The sequence below is a fragment of the Triturus cristatus genome, chromosome 2_1 (assembly GCF_964204655.1).
Source record: "Triturus cristatus chromosome 2_1, aTriCri1.1, whole genome shotgun sequence".
Lineage (NCBI taxonomy): Eukaryota > Metazoa > Chordata > Amphibia > Caudata > Salamandridae > Triturus > Triturus cristatus.
Genome location: NC_140581.1, coordinates 101,132,608 through 101,155,512, shown reverse-complemented (window position 1 = coordinate 101,155,512; position 22,905 = coordinate 101,132,608).

Genomic DNA, 22,905 nt, shown 5'->3' with positions numbered 1-22,905 from the left:
GCGGAGGTTCACTTAAGCAAAGAAATACAATGAAAACAAGTCATAAATACTGTAAAATGAGAGAGAGGGAAAGTCCCACTTATCTTGGCTGCGGGCAGCGAAGAAAGAGGGTGAGTGGACAAAGATGATGGACTATAACCTGATCTGGGATGACCTGACTGGATGGAGTATGGGGGACTATTATCCCATTGGACACTATTGTTTTTTATGGTGTCCTCTCCCTCTATTGCCAGGTGGGTAAGGTGGGTGATGCAGGAAGCAGGCATTGACCTGTGGATGTTTGGTGCTCACTCCACGCGTGGGGCGATGGCTTCAAAGGCGTTCACATTAGGTGCTTGGCTGGAAGATATCCTCAAAGCCGGAGACTGGTTTTTGGACTCTACGTTTAAACGGTTTTATTTCAAACAAGTACTAGTTACGGCTCTCTTGGTAGTAAGTAAGCCTTAAACTAGCATAATCCTCGCCTCCGGTCCTGACATAGAATGAAAAATTCCCTAGCTATCGTAACGGAAAGTTTCAATTCTATTAAGGACTCTGCGGCAAGGACTATCCCACCCGGGGAACACAGGCTTTTGGAGCCCTCCCCATATGTAGTAAGTAACAAGTCTTGAGATTTCAGTGAAGCTCCATGTTATGATTGTTCATTTCTTGTTGAAATACACTCATATCTGCATGTCTAGTGACATTGCATTCTTTCCAGGTGTAAACCTCAGCCATGAAGTTTTGCTAAATATGTCCTTTGGTTGAAAGGAATGGATGCAAATTAACAGGACCAGTGATGTGGATGCAGAGGCTGGTCTCGCACAACGAAAGAGGGGGAGTGGATAAAGATGATGGACTATAACCTGATCTGGTATGACCTGAATGGATGGAGTTTGGGGGACTGTTATCCCATTGGACACTCGTTTTTTTTATGGCATTCCCAAGCTCTCATGGGAATGGTAGTTTGTTAAAGTTAGGTTAATATGGCTGCTATTAAATAAAGTGAAGAAAGGATAGCATAATCCTCCCCTCCGTGTCCTGACATAGAATTTGGCAAGAGACTATGAATTACCACAGGATGACTTTGTGTTACATGACTCTATTAACTTCGCAATATGTAGGCTCTAGAAGTTGGGATATAGAGAGCTACCTATACACAAAAGGCTTTGAATAATATACAACATTAGTAGCAGGACTAACGCATTCACTGATGTATCAAGCACTACGTAGCCAATGCAAATGCTCATTAGACAGTCTGAAAGATAAATGGCTAAAGGAATGAACTCATTACATATGAATACATATTGAAGAATGCATCTAGAATCTCTAGAAATGCCCTCTTTAGACTAACTCCCTGTAACTGTATACAAAGAGTAGACATTACGCTCATGATGATTAATCAACTTTATCCAGGAGCCTAATCCGCATATTTAAGATGTGGGGTAATTAACACCAGGCTTGGAATTACCCTAGACTACGAAATTATTGAAAAATGTAATAAGACTCCATAACAAATCAAATGATAGAAATAAATAACAAATGCCTAAAAATCGTACACTGGGGCTGTTACCACACCTCAAATGTAAAAAAGTAACTAGTAGATTTGTAGAGTAGGCCAACCCTTAGCAAAACAACAAAATACAATGAGTCGGAAGTCACCAGAAGGACCCACTTGGAGTAGATAGAGGCGTAAAGTGACAAAATGGCCTGACTGCGTGAGTATTGTTCTACACCCCAAGGTTAAAAAAGGGAAAAGAAAGACGTATTTTGCTGGGGCTTGGGACCGTTATCACAACATATCCAGGGACTACAACAGTGCAGTACTGTCCTACTCGACATGGAGAAAAATAAATGCACACTCCCATGCCCAGCCAAGACAGTCCCACGAGAATTGAATAGGAGTGCTCCTGTGAAGGATGATTTCACTAAAAAAATTAATACCCACACTGACCCAGTGATAGGAGAATGTATGTACAGATTTTGTCACAGAGACCCCAGGTTAGAGTCAGATCTTTTGATGTGGTTATGTGAAGTGTGCTTTAGTGATGATTGTGAAGGAATGATTTATCAGAACTACCTGTAGGTACCATTAGCAACATTGCTCTAAAATGGTAAATTTGAGCAGTATAATGTAATAGAACTGCTCCTGACAGTTTGTCTTGTAATGAAAACTAACACAATCTATATATTTTTATAAAGTAGGGTGTGCATTTATCAACTATTTCAGTTAGCAAAACAAGCAATCCCTTTACTTGCGCATAAATATAAAATAGGGTTATCAGGTAGTCCTATATCCACCAAGACAAGAGGCCAAGTGTGCCCCATTTTCTTCTAGCCTTTGCAAACTGCAATGCACGCTGCTGTTTGAGGGGGCTGGAGAGGTTGCATGCCTGCATGTCATTTCAGTGTCTCACATGTGGAACTGAGCTTGGCCAAGCATGAAGGCGGCGGCGCCAGGCAATAGCAGCACATGTACACTTATCATGTCCTTTTATCCATAAAGAGTGTACATAGAACTGCTCAATCCACAGTTTTAGTTTTTGCTATATTCCAAATAAGGTTTTTGCTTTACTTCTGTATTGAAATTACTGGAGCATTAGGTCTGAAAGAAGCTCCTTTCAGCACAGTCAACATGATATACCTGCACATGTTAGACTTTATAAATCAAGCATCTGTCAACCAGTAGTGCTACTTGTATTTACTATAGAAGAGTTGATCACTTAGACAATGTCCCATACATACCACAAGATAGTAAAAATAGGAATCACACCTTTTAAGAGCTTCTTGTGCGCCAGGGACTGCCAAATCTTCAACATGCAGAGTGCCACTTAAATCCACCAGCACAGCTTTCAACGCCCGCCAACCTGCCATTCTGATCCACTCACATAAAGACTGAGGATAGAAATATAAAATAAAATAGGTAAACAAAACGCATAGAAAAATATGGTCATAACATATGCTCCAAAACGTATCGTAAAATAGCAAAGCCTTAACGTGAAACAATGGATATATGTATATATACATATATATATATATGCACCACGGCAGTGAGAATAAATGCTGCTGAATAATGCATACACTGGCAACTGATATGTCATTAAGCCCTGCTTCTCCCTGTCCCGAAAAAATATAGTTAAGACTGAATTGTAAGCGAATCATCATAATGTTCACAAGTATTTCTACAGTGCAAGTGCCAAATTCCACTTTATCACCACAGTAGAGCAAATTTATCATGAGAAAAACACTGTTAACTGCTCCAAAGACTACATATTACAAATTTCTTTACACTGGGAACAACTCTCATGATGGCCTCTTCAAAGTTATTTTACTTCACTGCAAAAATGTAACCCCTTGCATCCTGGTTTTAGTTAAACTCTTCCCCACACTCAACAATGGTAATAATTACCACAGCACATTACACTCTGCGCATCTGTGTGTATATATATATATATATATATATATTACCTACTGGCGGTCGCCAGTAGGTAGTTATAGTTAGGACCACGTTTCCATAGGAAAACCTCAACATTCTATTTTGAATAACTTTGGCGCCGGTCGACGAATCCTCGCGAATTTCTCAAAATAGGTGGGGCGCTACGCTCCGCTCCTACCCTGAAAGTCTCGGGGGGATTCGTCAAGCGGGGGCTGAGATAAAAGGGGGGTCCCAAAACGCGTTTTTCCCATGCATTTTTCCATAGGACCTTTAGAACGAGCTACAGCCCGAACGGCTGAACAGAATTACTCAAAATTTGGCAGAGAGGTAGTCCCTAGGTCAAGGAAGTGCCTTTTGTAGGTTTGGTGTAAATCTGTTCAGTAGATTCTGAGAAAATAGCCTTTAAATCAATATATATATCTGAGCCCGCTTACGGTACGCTTACCGTACGCTTACGGTAAGCGTACGGTGGCGTGCGCGAGCGCGATTCTGATTGGCTCTTAGATCTTAGTAAACATTCGAATCGGCCGAAACCAGGAAGCGGCGGCCGCCATTTTGTGTATTTCACTCTGAAAAAAAAGAGTGAAAACAAGGAAAGGGGGCAATGAGGAGAGTTACAGACCCCCTAACATTTGTAAGGGGGTCAAAGAAGGACAGAAAAGTACAAAAAAAACATTTATTGATTTTAAAAAAAATCACGGGGTACGCGTACGGTAAGCTTACGGTAAGCGTACGGTAGAAAAAAAAAAAAAAAAAAATGAAAATCAGATTTAAGTGTTTAGATATTAGGGGGCTCTAAAAAGAGCCAGACCCCCTAACATTTGTAAGGGGGTCAAAGAAGGACAGAAAAGTACAAAAAAAACATTTATTGATTTTAAAAAAAATCACGGGGTACGCGTACGGTAAGCTTACGGTAAGCGTACGGTAGAAAAAAAAAACAAAAAAAAAATGAAAATCAGATTTAAGTGTTTAGATATTAGGGGGCTCTAAAAAGAGCCGTTGTGTTTATGAAATGATTTTTTAGTGGTACCTACAAGTAAGTACCGATGCAGAGTCTAAGGTTCAAGAGGAAGACTCTGTTCCCTTCATCATTGAAGTGCACACCATCTCCTCTATAAATGTCTTGCATGTCATAACGCAAGTTGTTGTGGTAAATGGCACCCATACCATAGTCACGGAGGAAAGCAGAAACAGATTTGTTGACGTGCTTTCTTGCTTTGTCATCGCACCGCGTGCCCACCGTGCGTGCACGGCACTAACTGTGTAAAGTGGACGCGGTGCGCGAAGCGCACCGCGTGCTCACAGTGCGCGCACGGTGCGCGAAGCGCACCGTGCGCGCACGGAACGAACTGCGTTAAGTGGGCGCGCACGCCACGAATGGCGTAAAGTAACTTAGCATTTAAAAAACCGTACAAATTCACTGAAAAAACCATAGGTTTCACACACGTTATAGTTAGGAATTAGCATTTAAAAAACCTTGCAAATTCACTGAAAAAACCATAGGTTTCACACATGTTATAGTTAGCGGAAATTTTACTGATAAAAAACCAATGAAATTCCCCCGTTATAGTTAGTGCAGGCAACTATAACTCACGCGACCGCAATCTTCTGCTGATGACATATGTGTCTTTATGAAAAAAAAATATTTGTAATATATGTATAGCTAAAAATGTATGGAAGAAGACATGGGCAAATAAGTGTCTAAATACAGTATTAGCATCAGCAGAGGATTGCGGTCGCGTGAGTTATAGTTGCCTGCACTAACTATAACGGGGGAATTTCATTGTTTTTTTATCAGTAAAATTTCCGCTAACTATAACATGTGTGAAACCTATGGTTTTTTCAGTGAATATATATATATATATATATATATATATATTATATACACATTATCTGGATCTTCTGGCTTTTACCTGTGGTTTTACTTGGCTTTCGCTAGGCATGATTTGGGGGTAGCTATATTAGCAATTTTAGTATGTCTTTTATCTTTCAAATATCCACTCTTATTTTACCTTTTGGATTTTATTGTCCTTGCCATTTCGTTACGTATTTTCATTGTTGTCATGTTATATTGATGCACTGGCACTTTATCTTGACATTTTGTATAATCATCACACAACTCTGACATCATTAATAAGAAAGTTAATTGTGATGATTACTAATGACATGCACTTTAGCGCAGTATTTGCACTATAAGCGTAATGCACTTGCACTTTAATTTTATTATCTTCAGTCATTATTTTTTGATATTTTAAGTATTTCAAACTATGATGATTTGCCATGATTTGCACTTTAAATGTACTCTCTGCACTTTATGCTTGATATATAAAGATAGCTAATTGTATGCATTCACGCATATTATGTGACAATGTGAAAGCATCTTTACGGCGTTTTTTCTTTTTTAAGAAAAATAACGAATTCTTCAGCTATTATTATTTTAAAAAAACTGGTCATCTATGTGATAAAAGTAACCATGATGTAATGAGCTGACATTTTTCCACTAAACATTCGCATTATTTGCATTGTTTGATTTTTACATGTTTGACTATGATTGTACTATTTACAACCGTAGTATTTTTTCTATTTCCTTAGAGTGTAGAAAAAAATGTTTTGCCAGTTTTTTAAACTTTTTAAAAAAGTATAATGAGGATTGGCCCTTGGGGCGTCATGTGATCAAGACAGCGTCCTGCTGTTGAAACGCGTCATGCTGGGCACTTGCTGTACGAATGTAGCTGAATAAGGATGCAATAAATCTGCACTGGAAACGCACGCTGTGGTCCGTACCGGTTTCTTTGCTGATAAGGAGCGAGTCAGGAACGCTTATCTTTATATATATATCTATCTATATATCTATATATCTATATATCTATATATCTATCTATATATCTATATATCTATCTATATATCTATATATCTATCTATATATCTATATATCTATATATTCAATGAAAAAACCAAAGGTTTCACACATGTTATAGTTAGCTGGACATTTCACTCGTAAAAAACCAATGAAATTCCCCCGTTATAGTTAGTTCAGCTAACTATAACTCGCGCGCCCGCAATGCACTGCTGATGACGTCACATATTACATCACTCATGACATGGTCAGTGACATCACTCATGACATCACTGATGACATCTCAAATGACATCACTGATGACATCACTGATGACATCATCCAGAGAATGTGTGTTTTTCTGAAAATTACATATGTTTTATATATGTATATCTCAAGGTCGATGGAAGAATAAATGGGTATATAAGTGTCTAAATGGATGAATTGTTTTTGAAAAATTGATTGTATAACTGACTGATTAAGTGTATCTTAGTGAATACATGGCTTAGTGAGTAATGTTTAAATATGTAAATATCTGTATCAGTCTCTCACTTTGTGTATAAGTGGCTGCATGGGTTGGTGAGTAGCTACATGAGTGTCTATATAGGTTATTAGTTGGTTTTTTGAGTATCAGTGTCTGATGTCTGTATGGTTCGGTGGGGGGTATTACGTAGTGCATAGGTGCATGAATGAATGACTCACTGTTTGTATGTGTTGAAGACAGCATATGTGCAGGACTGTATGGGTGGATGAGTGTGTGCATGGGTGTGTTAGTGAGTGAATGACTGTCTCAATAGTGTCTCTATGAGTAACTACATATGTTTTAAACTAGTATATGTCACTATTGGTGTATATAAGCGAGTATATGTGAGAGTGAGAGATTGGAAGAGTTCCTGTATGAATAAGTATGTGTTTCTATAAGTGATTGTTTAAAAGACTAAGTATGTGTAAGTTTCTGTAGAAGTAAGTGTGGTGGTGTGTGTATAACTGTATATGCAAGTAAATGTATGTTTGATTCTTTATTAGCATGAGTGACTATGTGTGTGAGTACCTCTATGGATGAGTGGCATTGTGTAACAGGAGGTGTACGTGTATGAGTACATATGATGAGTGAGTACATGTATGAGTGACTGTATAGGACTGTTGGTGAATGAGTGGATGTGTATTTGGATCTTAGAATTACTGTATAGGTTGTTGTAACTGGTATTGGTATGTCCATTGTTTTTAAAATTTTAATTTCTATTTTTGAATGTGCGTATCAAAGGTTATATTAGGGGAAGAGGAGGTCTGCCACTCTATCACAAGGATTATGTCATCAGTGATGTCATCAGTGATGTCATTTGAGATGTCATCAGTGATGTCATGAGTGATGTCACTGACCATGTCATGAGTGATGTAATATGTGACGTCATCAGCAGTGCATTGCGGGCGCGCGAGTTATAGTTAGCTGAACTAACTATAACGGGGGAATTTCATTGGTTTTTTACGAGTGAAATGTCCAGCTAACTATAACATGTGTGAAACCTTTGGTTTTTTCATTGAATTTCTAAGGTTTTTTAAATGCTAATTCCTAACTATAACGTGTGTGAAACCCATGGTTTTTTCAGTGAATTTGCAAGGTTTTTTAAATGCTAATTCCTAACTATAACGTGTGTGAAACCCATGGTTTTTCAGTGAATTTGCAAGGTTTTTTAAATGCTAATTTATTTATTTTTCTTCTATTTTTTTTTACATATTTTTATTTTAATTTTCTATCCTTTTATAAAGACTATGGTTAAATTTTTAAAATTCTTTAATATGTTTTTTTTAATATATTTTATAAAATAAACATGTAAAATTTATTTGCAGTACATTTTTTCCTTTTTTTTATTTTTTTTAGTACGCGTACCGTAAGTTTACGGTAAGCGTACGGTTTACGCAATGTCCGTAATTTATCTACGCTGTTTGCGTATAGTTACGCAATTTGCGTAGCCGCGCGTACTCCGCGTGGGACGCGTACGCGTGTACGCTACATGCGCACGTTACGCGGAAGTGTCGGGGAGTGACTGTTATGCGCATGCGCGCAAGCGCGTGTCTTATTTACGCGCATGCGTACTTTTGCCGTAAGCGTACCGTAAGCGTACGGTAGGTCATGTGATCATGAAACACAACTTTTGATTGGTTGAAACTACTTTCAGTTCTAGAACTCTCCTACACCACACCCATTCCCCTCATTTCTGCTTGTGATCCCTTAGGAGAAGGAGCTGGGTTGTCTTTGTGATACGATGGCAGAACAGCAGAGCCCTTCTGAGAGTGAGGCTAGCACTAGCAGCACTACCTTGAGGCACAGAGCGAGGAAACAAAAGACCTCTTATGTATGGGATTATTTTACTTTTCCTGAAGGCCAGCAAAAGGTAAATGCCCCCTTAGTAACTTGTAAGCTGTGTAAGCGTGTACTTTCAAGAGGTAATCCTGACAGGAAGTATTCCTTTGGGAATCATACCATGATGAGACACCTCAAGGATGTACACAGAAGGACACATGCTCGACTTACTGGAGGTAACCCTTCAGAAAGTCAACCAAGCACATCCACAGCAGCTCAGCCTGGACCATCATCTGCAGGGCCGAGTCCTTCTTCTGCAGGTCAGGTGAGCCCTTCATCTGTGGGGGGAGCATCTCCTTTTTCTGGCCCTCTGGAAATTAACCCTCGGTTTGCGAGGGTTGAAGTACGGTGCGCCCATTGTCATGATCTAATTACTTATAGGGAGACCAGTGTTTCCCTGGTGAACAGTAAAATAGATCAGCACACTTGTCGTACCGTCTAATATTCCCAATCTTTCTTTCCTCTGTCCCTGCATGAACACAACGGCTCTTTTAAGAGCCAACCTTATCTTTCATCTTTTTTTTATATATGTTTTTAAAAACTTTTTTTTTTTTTTTTTTTACCGTACGCGTACGGTGCGCGTAATTTTTTTTTTTTTTTTTTAAAAACACTAAAAATCAATTATCACATTACAAGGTCCTTGAGAGACTACAATTATTATTATTGACTTACCATACCCACTCAAAAAAATATTTATTCATTTGTTTTTTAAAAAAATTGCTTTAAAAATGGTTCTAGTTTTCGAAAATTTTCTATATCAATCTGAAAAAAAAGAAAAAAGTATTAATATTTTTAAAACATTTTATAATACAGTACACATATTTACATATTTATCAAAAAATATTTTTGCCTTATTTTTGCTGTTTTCAGAATATATTGCATTTCACTATAAATTGTGAAAGCAATTGCATTCATCATTTAACAGCGGGCAAAAAAAAATAACAATCTCAAAGATTGTATTAAAAAAGCCCAGAATCTCTTTTTACTTAAACTTAACATTATAGAAATGCATAATATTCTAAAAAAATATCATCTAATATCAATACTTATTTCTTTAAAATACCGTCTGATATTTTTGTTTCAGAAGTATAATCACAATATTATATCTCAAATAACTCCACAATACATCTGGTTCCATTTTCTTTAGGCCAAATAGTAATTTTAAAATTCTTTTTTGATTAAATTTCCAATGGTAATCCAATAAAATTCTAAAGTTTTATTTGTACAGATCTCACCGATTCTCTGTAAGATATTGGTTCCCGAAAGATTTATTAATAATTTATTAAGTCCACAATAGAATTGGTTACCTTTCCACATGGCCAAATAGTAATTTAAAAAATCTTTTTTGAAAAAATTTCCAATGGCACTCCAATAACATTCCAAAATTTAAATTGTGCAGATGTTACCGATTTTCTCTAAATTTTTGGTTTTCGAAAGTTTCATTAAAAATTAAAAAAGTCCACATTACAATTGGTTATCTTTCCATTAGGCCAAATGATAATTTAAAAAATCTTTATTTTTGAAAATTCCAATGGTAATCCAATAAAATGGTAAAATTGTTTTGTCTAGATCTTGCCAAGTCTCTCTAAAATTTAGGTTTCAGGAAGATTAGATAGGAATTTGCTAAATCAAAAGGCAAACGTTGCTTAAAAACCAATTGGGAATCATTACACAGTGTCCAGCCTTTTTCACATTTAAGATAAACTGTGTAATGTCCAGAAGTAACAGTAGGTCCTTCATGGAAAATTATTGCAACAGTTACAAAAGTTTTTCCTGAAATTGATAATTGCTGTCCTGTAAACTTCTTTATTAAAGTATCCAATTTTGAACCATCAGCTCTACATCGTTGCATCATTAAAATTACATACTGTCCGTATTCCTTTAAAATTAATGTTGAAAACATGTCAGATTGACACTCACCGCATTGCATGCTATGATTAGCATCTTTAACTAATTTAGCAAAAGTGACTGTTTTACTCTCTGGCAATGTCAAAAAAATAAACCTTTCATTATCAACATTAGAGCCACATATATTATAACAGTTTTCACAACTATGTTCCCATTTATAAGAGAGACCAAATAAATTATCAATTGCAACTTCTTCTTCTTCCAGTACCTGAAGAAAAAACATCAAAAATTCGTGTGCATCTTGCTGTTCATTTTGAGAAAACTGTGTTCGTCCTGAACATACATCTAAAAGTTTTCTAATTTCAGTAGCACTTTCTATTTGAGTTTTATCATTACTCAGCTTTTGAAAAAGGAGACTCAGCTCAGAACAGAATCTTTTTCCCTGATTTACTATTATCTGCTCTTGCAAACTTTCCAGATAAAATGCAACATTCAGCACTACATTAGCGTAGCAGTTGACACCAGAGCTATTTTCAAAATGACATCCTACAACCTGTTCTTCTTTTTCCTTACTCTTTTTGCTTGCAATTACATCACTCCTCTTTTTTTTCCTCCTCTCTACATCTTCATTACAGATATTCTCATTTCTCCTTTTACGAGAAACTACACGTTTCTCCAACACAGGATACTGACCTAAATGAGGAGCATAGCTTCTTATTAATCTATTATACTCCTTTACACAATTTGTATCAGCACTAACTTTTGAGTCATCAAAGTCTATCATGAATAAACCTGATAATGTTTTCACTCGTGACAAAGCAACATATGCCATACCTTCTTTGAACACAGTTGAACCAATGTTCACAAAAGCACAATCTACAGTTAATCCTTGAGACTTGTGAATAGTTACAGCATATGCTAGCGAAAACGGAAACTGCTTCCTACGTACATATAAGTCTTTCACAAGCATGAAACGAACTGAACAACGACAAATGTCTTTAACTTCTTCTATCTGATCAAATTTTATTTTTAAACATTCAATTCCATCTTTTTTCTGATAATTAATAAAACCCACAACTCTTCCCATAGCTCCATTAACTAAACCTTTTTCAACATCCAAATTTCTCCTTAAAAATACTCTACAGTTCATGCAAACATATAGATTTTTTTCTAATCCAGCTGTTTTGGAAATGTTCTTCTCTAGTGAATCCAATTTATTTTTCAGTGTGCCTGTTACTGTGACAGTAATTCTTCCATCCTCAATTTTGTCCACTGCTTCCAATTTCCTGATCTCTTCCTTTTCCAATTTCAAAAGCTCCTCATTGAATATTGAGCAGAGTTGGCATTAAGCAGATGACACTTTTGTTTTCTGCAATGTTCTTGTATATCTTCTCTGCAACTATTTCTTCCTTTGGAAATAAATTATGTAGCAGCCGACTCTGTAATGCTTTTTTGCCAACTTCTGTGAGTAGTCCAATTCTGATATCTTTCAGAATACTTCCATATTCTTCATCGCTTGCTTGCCTCATATTAGTAGTTAGTTCCTTGTACTCAAAGAAGGACCAAATATTTGTATTTCCGATGCTTCCCAATGACTTCTTCGTGTCTTCATGTGTGACAGTATTAAACACTGGTTGTCCTTTAACTGGAGTAAGTTGCAAAAGATCTCCAAAAACTATGACGTGTTTTCCACCAAATAACATGTCATAGTCTGTCTTCAAAATTTGCTACATTCTTAAATGCACAAAGGCAAGCATTAAGTTTGAAACCATGCTCACCTCATCAATAATGAGAACTTGCATCTTCTTCAATACTCTTGAAACTTCCAAGGATGCTTCTCCAGTTAGCTTGTTGTATTGTATTTTGTTCTCATGCTCCACTGGTAACATTAGCAAACGATGTAAAGTGATTCCTTTTATGTTATATGCTGCTAACCCAGTTGGAGCAGTAACCACACAAGACAAAGTAGAATCCGTTTTTTGCTGTAGGTAGCTTCTGATGACTTTAATTAGGAAACTTTATCCAGTTCCAGCTTGTCCGCTTACATACATCCTGATTGGATACAATGATGTGCATGAGCACTCTTTTTTTTCATGTAGAAATCCGTGATCAATTTTTTTTCTGATCTCTTCATAAATTTGTTGCTGCTCTTCATTCAGTTGTCTTTCCAAATGTTGTAAGTCTATAAATTCTTCTTGAGCTTGATTCATAGCCGTTTCCACTTCATTCATGGCTATTGATGCTTCATTTTCAACGATTGGTTGTCCTAGGGGATCTTGACTGAGTGTTTCTGAACTTTGGCTGTCCTGAGAACTGTCTCTAGCTATTTCTGCTGCAATTGTAGTTTCCTGTTCAATTTCTTCATTTAACATTTGCAGATAACTTGAGAATGTACTGCATTGTATGCTGTCTTTGCAAGAATTAAAAGAATCTTCATAGCTTTGAAATTCTCCCAGTAGTTCATCCTCAGTACGCCATGGTTTAAACAACTGTAAAAGAGCCAAGTAGTAAAATTCCTTCTTGTCAGTAGTGTCGCAACTCAGCTTCCTGTGATTTATCAAACTTCCTTTTGTTTGCTTCACCAAACATCCTTCCTCACCAATGACTTTATATTTTCCATTGTTGATGTCTTCTGCGGCTTTCCGTGAATAAATGTAGTTCTGCAGCACTTCATAGAGACACATGTTCTCCAGATGTTGACTTCTCTTGGGATAATATGTGTCCAACATGTTTGATTTCAAAATATCTGTACTTTCTGGGTGATTCTCGGCCAAATATTCAATTTCTCCAACAGATTTTAGTACCCGATTTCTCATTGCTGCAAGGCCTAAACTTGCCCAAATTATTCTTCTTGATTTCGAGTAGAGACTTGCAGAAGATAACCTATCTGAACATTGGTAGGATCCAATTTCTCGATGCGATAACATCTTCAAACTGAAACTGTACAGCTTCTTACTGACAGTCTTCTCGTGAGAAATCTCTTCCCACATTTCCTTCAATTCTGTTTTTTCTGATTTCGTAATGTAAGACGTTACATATCGAGCAACAGCAATGGAATTGTCAGCTACATACTGTATATCCATGTTAGCGTTCCACATGGATAAAATGACTGGGTTGTAGTCATTTATATTTTTTGATTCTTCTTTTCTTTTTAGGTTGTAGGTATTCTTAGGTGATTTTCTTGTGATAGTATGTCTCACAGCTGACATAAAACTGTTTACTCTTCCATTTGAAAGAACAGGTCTAGGAAATCCAAATCGACATTTAGTGTAGTATTTATCTTTGCTCTTGTATTTCCGTCGACAGTATTTTCCACACCGATGACTTTGGAAACGTAAAACTTGCTCCTTTAACTTTTTCTCTTCTGTGCATTTTGGTATAGCACATGTTGCATATTCTTCAATGTAAGATAACACTGCTTCATCAGTATCTGTTCCAAACTTTGGGGCATCCTTGATCCACAACAGCATATGAATATGAGGAGCACCTCTTGCTTGGTACTCTTTTCTCCAAAAGAAATCTACTACTTCTCCAAGAGGTGGATTTTTTTTATTGCAGATGAAGGACATCATAGCCTCAAATCTATGATTGAAATATCTGCAAACATTAACCGGATCCAATGAGCACAGTTCTCCTGCTGTCTTGTATTGTATGTTTTTAATGTTTGAATTTGCCTCTCGTAGAAAATCCAGTAAATCATCCCAAGCGTACTCAGCACAGCTTAGGGTAACGAACCATGTTGGTGTTCCTAAATTCCGTAACATGCATTTTAATTCACCATGGCGTTGGTACCAATATTCATTTGTCCCACGCTGACAAGCCATCAGATTGATCAGTTGTGTTTCCAAATGATCATCTCGGTGCTGCACTTTCTCCATAAAATCCTTAGCAGATACATTTTGTAAATGTACTCCACTTTTTAAAATGTGATTTACTGCATAAGACAGTGCAGACAAATCACTTTCAAATAAAAGATGGAACAAATAAGGAATACTTTGTCGAAATCTGGGATCTTCAGCATATAGTCTTGTAGTCCGATACTCAGAAGCTGGAATCTGTTCCGGACGTTCATCGTATCGTCCTCCTTTTCCTTTAGGAAACAGCTGGGGAAAACATCGAGCTTCCAAGCTCTCCTCCCATACACTCACGGGAGTTCCTTTTGCTTTCTTCATCTGAAAGAGATCAATATTGTCTCCCATAACTTCTTTTGAATGAAGAGGATGTATGCTAAAATGTTCATAAATTTCTTCTTCCTTTGACTTGTCCACTTTTTCAATTTGTCCAGTTGGTGTTTCTGTGTCTTCTTGTAAATCTTCTTCTTCTTCTTCTTCTATATAAATTGATTCATACCATTTGTTATTCCTTTTCAAATACAAATTTGCTCTTTGTACTTTCCGCACATCTACCAGCTCCTGACAAATCTTCTTATTCTTTGTAGGTACACCATTAACCAGAATAATTAATGGTTCAGTTTCCAAAGTATCCGCATCAATAGTTTCCATATTTTTTTTCAAATCCAAGGGCAAATACACCACTCTACCTTTTAAACCTCTCAGTAAATCTGAAGGAGGTAATTTACCAGTTTTGGGCTCCATACGTACTATGGTCTGGAACGGATGAACACATTGAATGAGTATAGACTCATATGTATTTAATTCAGAAAGTTCAGCAGGAATAGCATCCAATTCTAAATTATTATGTACAGCTCTGGTCGGCATTCTATTTTCTTCTAACTTGTTGTAACAGTATTTACAAATACGCTGATCTTCACCCAAATCAAAACAATTTTCAAGAAATATATATGTGGCAAAATCCTTCCACTTATAATTATCTTCATTTTCACTCTTTCTGTAGAGATCAACATTCCTAGTTTGTTTTCTATAATGAGTTCTGCGGCAACAAATACAAGTAAAATTTGGTCTTTCATTAGAGATTATTGCAAATTTTGTTATGTGATCATTAAATGTGTTACTTACAGAGGGTTCTACATTCTCTTCCACTTCTTCCTCATTTACTGTGTCCTTCTCTGCACTGTTTTGTTCAGGACCAAAGTAACAAAACTGAATTTCATCAACAACCTTCTCTACATCTGATACCGTTCCTCGGAACAGAGCCCTATTCAATTCATTTAACTTTATTGCTGGACTTTTGGCAAAATACAACCGTCTCACAAACTTTCTCATTTCAGTATGATGAACAGCCAGCATCCTAAAATGATGGAAAACACTATTACACACTTTTCTAGATAGACAAGCCAGAGAATGACCCTGCAAACCAGTATTCTCTCTCACTCTGCATGGATCCAGACTTTGAAGCACCTTAATCTTCTGTTTTATACTTTTTTTACTATATTCTCTTAGAAACTCACGAAATTTGTCAATAGATTCCTGACGCACAGTGCAAATACTACTACAATTCCAAGTGTACACTGGGGCTTTAGGACGTCTCCCCATAGCCTCATCCGCCATCACTTGTACCTCATCTCTTGGAACCATTATCTCCTTCTCCATTATGCAACCATTTTTCACTTCGTAAGCACGACCTCTGGTGTCAACTGCATGCAGCAAACTATTACTTTGAAAATAGCTCTCTTCATTAAAAAAAGGTTCACTACTTGAACTATGCATCCACTTTCCTAAAAACACTTTACAAAAGTTTGTTCTGTTCACTACTCTTTTCCTTTTGCTATGTGATTTCAGTACATTAACCATTTTGTCTAATGTACGCATACTATTCAAAATTAAAATGAATAGTTTCCTTTTTAATTCTAATGCCTTTGCTGCAATGGCTTCAATTTCTTTTTTTCTTTTATAAAACTTAGTCTTTTGCTTATATTTCTTCACATCCTTTATCAAATTGGACATAACTCTTCTCTGAAACATTTTTCTACGTATCTCTTTAAACGCTGTTTTTCTATTTATGTAAATCTTTTCAGTTGCAGAAGGTATATTTGCATTAACTAAATTCTCAATTTTTTCCTGTCCTTTTCTTTTCAAAACATTCTTTCCAGTACAGACATTTTGTACATTTTTCCTTCTTTTGAATATATTTTTTAGAAATTGTTTTGTCTGCTTACCAGAAGATTTTTTCTTTTTCCCAACATGAGCATCTTCTACTAACTTTGGTCCTCCAGTTGTCTTCAAATATAGGTTTTTTTTGTGGGTTTTTTTAACTCTGGATTTTGTAGGCATCTTAAATTTTGTTCACTGCTCTTCATCAGTACCTGAAAAAAACTAAAAAAAAAATCCTTTATTTTATTTAAATATATTACTACATTTCTTTTCACAATAGTCACAAAACGTAATTTCTTTGCCAATTTGAAAGCACACTTACTGCTCTTTTTTTTTGGCAAGTGATAATCACTTTTACAGACTGACACATTATGAATCCACTTTTCAGATTTTTTTAAAAGCACATGTCCAGACTGCTTTTTCAGACCACCACCATGTGTATCCTGGGTGACTGCCTACACTCCAGCAAGGGCAACCAGCCTTAGTGATGCTGAATGTATTTGCATTACAGACTGAAACCTCAAACCCCACTCGCTTGTGAATACTGTGCATGATTCCACATGGAAAGGAGCTGGGTGTGTGCTAAGAGTCTGCTTCTGCACCAAAAAATCGCTCCCCCTTTTTCCTACTAATGCAACTGTGAAATCACCAGAGCAAAACGCAATAAATCTCTGCTTGTAATTCCTATTTGCACACAGAGTCATGTTTTCACATTAGTCACAAAACGAAATTTCTTTGCCAATTTGAAAGCACACTTACTGCTCTTTTTTTTTGGCAAGTGATAATCACTTTTACAGACTGACACATTATGAATCCACTTTTCAGATTTTTTAAAAAGCCCATGTCCAGACTGCTTTTTCAGACCACCACCATGTGTATCCTGGGTGACTGCCTACACTCCAGCAAGGGCAACCAGCCTTAGTGATGCTGAATGTATTTGCATTACAGACTGAAACCTCAAACCCCACTCGCTTGTAAATACTGTGCATGATTATACATGGAAAGCAGCTGGGTGTGTGCTAAGAGTCTGCTTCTGCACCAAAAAAACGCTCCCCCTTTTTCCTACTAATGCAACTGTGAAATCACCAGAGCAAAACGCAATAAATTTCTGCCTGTAATTCCTATTTGCACACAGAGTCATGTTTTCACATTAGTCACAAAACGAAATTTCTTTGCCAATTTGAAAGCACACTTACTGCTCTTTTTTTTTGGCAAGTGATAATCACTTTTACAGACTGACACATTATGAATCCACTTTTCAGATTTTTTAAAAAGCCCATGTCCAGACTGCTTTTTCAGACCACCACCATGTGTATCCTGGGTGACTGCCTACACTCCAGCAAGGGCAACCAGCCTTAGTGATGCTGAATGTATTTGCATTACAGACTGAAACCTCAAACCCCACTCGCTTGTAAATATTGTGCATGATTATACATGGAAAGCAGCTGGGTGTGTGCTAAGAGTCTGCTTCTGCACCAAAAAATCGCTCCCCCTTTTTCCTACTAATGCAACTGTGAAATCACCAGAGCAAAACGCAATCAATCTCTGCCTGTAATTCCTATTTGCACACAGAGTCATGTTTTCACATTAGTCACAAAACGAAATTTCTTTGCCAATTTGAAAGCACACTTACTGCTCTTTTTTTTTGGCAAGTGATAATCACTTTTACAGACTGACACATTATGAATCCACTTTTCAATTTTTTTAAAAGCACATGTCCAGACTGCTTTTTCAGACCACCACCATGTGTAACCTGGGTGACTGCCTACACTCCAGCAAAGGCAATCAGCCTTAGTGATGCTGAATGTATTTACATTACTGACTGAAACCTCAAACCCCAATCGCTTGTAAATACTGTGCATGATTCTACATGGAAAGCAGCTGGGTGTGTGCTAAGAGTCTGCTTCTGCACCAAAAAATCGCTCCCCCTTTTTCCTACTAATGCAACTGTGAAATCACCAGAGCAAAACGCAATAAATCTCTGGCTGTAATTCCAATTTGCACACAGAGTCATGTTTTCACATTAGTCACAAAACGAAATTTCTTTGCCAATTTGAAAGCACACTTACTGCTCTTTTTTTTTGGCAAGCGATAATCACTTTTACAGACTGACACATTATGAATCCACTTTTCAGATTTTTTAAAAAGCCCATGTCCAGACTGCTTTTTCAGACCACCACCATGTGTAACCTGGGTGACTGCCTACACTCCAGCAAGGGCAACCAGCCTTAGTGATGCTGAATGTATTTGCATTACAGACTGAAACCTCAAACCCCACTCGCTTGTAAATACTGTGCATGATTCTACATGAAAAACAGCTGGGTGTGTGCTAAGAGTCTGCTTCTGCACCAAAAAATCGCTCCCCCTTTTTCCTACTAATGCAACTGTGAAATCACCAGAGCAAAACGCAATAAATCTCTGCCTGTAATTCCTATTTGCACACAGAGTCATGTTTTCACATTAGTCACAAAACGAAATTTCTTTGCCAATTTGAAAGCACACTTACTGCTCTTTTTTTTTGGCAAGTGATAATCACTTTTACAGACTGACACATTATGAATCCACTTTTCAGATTTTTTAAAAAGCCCATGTCCAGACTGCTTTTTCAGACCACCACCATGTGTATCCTGGGTGACTGCCTACACTCCAGCAAGGGCAACCAGCCTTAGTGATGCTGAATGTATTTGCATTACAGACTGAAACCTCAAACCCCACTCGCTTGTGAATACTGTGCATGATTCCACATGGAAAGGAGCTGGGTGTGTGCTAAGAGTCTGCTTCTGCACCAAAAAATCGCTCCCCCTTTTTCCTACTAATGCAACTGTGAAATCACCAGAGCAAAACGCAATAAATCTCTGCCTGTAATTCCTATTTGCACACAGAGTCATGTTTTCACATTAGTCACAAAACGAAATTTCTTTGCCAATTTGAAAGCACACTTACTGCTCTTTTTTTTTGGCAAGTGATAATCACTTTTACAGACTGACACATTATGAATCCACTTTTCAGATTTTTTAAAAAGCCCATGTCCAGACTGCTTTTTCAGACCACCACCATGTGTATCCTGGGTGACTGCCTACACTCCAGCAAGGGCAACCAGCCTTAGTGATGCTGAATGTATTTGCATTACAGACTGAAACCTCAAACCCCACTCGCTTGTGAATACTGTGCATGATTCCACATGGAAAGGAGCTGGGTGTGTGCTAAGAGTCTGCTTCTGCACCAAAAAATCGCTCCCCCTTTTTCCTACTAATGCAACTGTGAAATCACCAGAGCAAAACGCAATAAATCTCTGCCTGTAATTCCTATTTGCACACAGAGTCATGTTTTCACATTAGTCACAAAACGAAATTTCTTTGCCAATTTGAAAGCACACTTACTGCTCTTTTTTTTTGGCAAGTGATAATCACTTTTACAGACTGACACATTATGAATCCACTTTTCAGATTTTTTAAAAAGCCCATGTCCAGACTGCTTTTTCAGACCACCACCATGTGTATCCTGGGTGACTGCCTACACTCCAGCATGGGCAACCAGCCTTAGTGATGCTGAATGTATTTGCATTACAGACTGAAACCTCAAACCCCCCTCGCTTGTAAATACTGTGCATGATTATACATGGAAAGGAGCTGGGTGTGTGCTAAGAGTCTGCTTCTGCACCAAAAAATCGCTCCCCCTTTTTCCTACTAATGCAACTGTGAAATCACCAGAGCAATACGCAATAAATCTCTGCCTATAATTCCTCTCTGCACACAGAGTCATGTTTTCACATTAGTCCCAAAACGAAATTTCTTTGCCAATTTGAAAGCACACTTACTGCTCTTTTTTTTTGGCAAGTGATAATCACTTTTACAGACTGACACATTATGAATCCACTTTTCAGATTTTTTAAAAAGCCCATGTCCAGACTTCTTTTTCAGACCACCACCATGTGTATCCTGGGTGACTGCCTACACTCCAGCAAGGGCAACCAGCCTTAGTGATGCTGAATGTATTTGCATTACAGACTGAAACCTCAAACTCCACTCGCTTGTAAATACTGTGCATGATTATACATGGAAAGGAGCTGGGTGTGTGCTAAGAGTCTGCTTCTGCACCAAAAAATCGCTCCCCCTTTTTCCTACTAATGCAACTGTGAAATCACCAGAGCAAAACGCAATAAATCTCTGCCTGTAATTCCTATTTGCACACAGAGTCATGTTTTCACATTAGTCACAAAACGAAATTTCTTTGCCAATTTGAAAGCACACTTACTGCTCTTTTTTTTTGGCAAGTGATAATCACTTTTACAGACTGACACATTATGAATCCACTTTTCAGATTTTTTAAAAAGCCCATGTCCAGACTGCTTTTTCAGACCACCACCATGTGTATCCTGGGTGACTGCCTACACTCCAGCAAGGGCAACCAGCCTTAGTGATGCTGAATGTATTTGCATTACAGACTGAAACCTCAAACCCCACTCGCTTGTAAATACTGTGCATGATTATACATGGAAAGGAGCTGGGTGTGTGCTAAGAGTCTGCTTCTGCACCAAAAAATCGCTCCCCCTTTTTCCTACTAATGCAAATATAAAATTACCAGAGTTGTACACAATAAATCTCTGCCTATATTTCCCAACATGTGTAACCTGGGTGACTGCCTACATTCCACCAAGGGCAACCAGCCTTAGTGATGCTGAATGTATTTGCATTACTGAGTCCAACCTCAAACCCTTAAACTATTCTTTTTTTATACCAATACACCTTAATTTATCGTGAAAACATAGTCCATATTATTTTACATGTTCCTCACATTTAAATTTCTCCCAAAACAGAAAATAATAAACACAACTTCAACAAAAAGAATTACATTTCTATTATTCATTTCTTAATTTACCATATACATCTCCTCTCAAACTCTAAACTCACCTTTAAAATTAGTTAGTTGTGAAAGAAATGTGGCACTCAAACAGCAGATTATCAGAGCCAGGATCTCTGTTCTCTACACCTCTCTCCTCTCAGCAGAACCAGATAATGGCAAAGTTTCCCTCTATTTTTCCACACATATACATGTAAGTTTCAAATCTCAGTGCTTCCCCCTTTTTTTCAAATGTAATCACACATTTCTATTGGTTGAAAACCAACCCTTTTCCAAAAGTACCCTTCCCCCAACTTGACTTCTGCCTAGTACCCTTCCCCCAACTTGACTTCTGCCTGCTACCATAGCAACAGCTCATGGAACACTGCTGTGTGGAGTTAGGTCAGAAGTTCGCCAAACAATGTTTCAATTCCACAGAGCAAGAGTGCTTGACTTTTCAAACCTTACAGCAAATCCATAGTACTGTTCTTTGGTAACACATTTTTCTGTACCAATACAAAACATGTTTCTATAAATTTACACATACAGCCTAGTTTTTAGTGTAGAATGGTATGAAACAGCCAATCAGTTCTTTTTTTTTATAAAAAAATATGTATGCCTCCATTTCCAAACTGTCTTTCATTTCTTTTTACCATTCTACTGAATTACACCTCCTGAGTGCATCCAGATCTCCTTTGAAGATGTTCACAGTGTGGATTGTAGGACACAGCTATGTCTTCTGGAGTGAAAAGTTTGCAGAGTAAACAGGTATTGTGAGAGACCTTGCTTTGCCAAATGTAGACATTAAATGGATTGGTCAGAGAGGGTTAAAGTGGCACCAATTGATGCCATTGGTGAAATCCTTCATGCAAATCCAACACCCTGACCTCATAATAGTGCACTGTGGTGGCAATGACCTAGGCACTTTGACTGGGGTAGGTCTGGAAATGCTTATGAAGGACACCTTTGCACAACTGTTTTCACTTTTCCCTAAAACTGCCTTTGTGTTTTCCAACATATGCCAAAGGCAAAAATGGAACTGGTCCAATCATTTCTGTCCGCAGATTGACAAAGCAAGAAAGCACGTCAACAAATCTGTTTCTGCTTTCCTCCGTGACTATGGTATGGGTTCCATTTACCACAACAACGTGCGTTACGACATGCAAGACATTTATAGAGGAGATGGTGTGCACTTCAATGATGAAGGGAACAGAGTCTTCCTCTTGAACCTTAGACTCTGCATCGGTACTTACTTGTAGGTACCAATAAAAAATAACTTCATAAACACAACGGCTCTTTTTAGAGCCCCCTAATATCTAAACATTTAAATCTGAATTTCATTTCTTTTATTTATTTTTTGTTACCGTACGCTTACCGTACGCGTACCCCGTGATTTTTTTTAAAATCAATAAATGTTTTCTTTGTACTTTTCTGTCCTTCTTTGACCCCCTCACAAATATAAGGGGGTCTGTAACTCTTCTCCTTGCCCCCTTTTCTTGTTATCACTCTTTTTTTTCTGAGTGACACACACGAAATGGCGGCCGCCGCTTCCTGGTTTCGGCCGATTCGAATGTTTACTAAGATCTAACAGCCA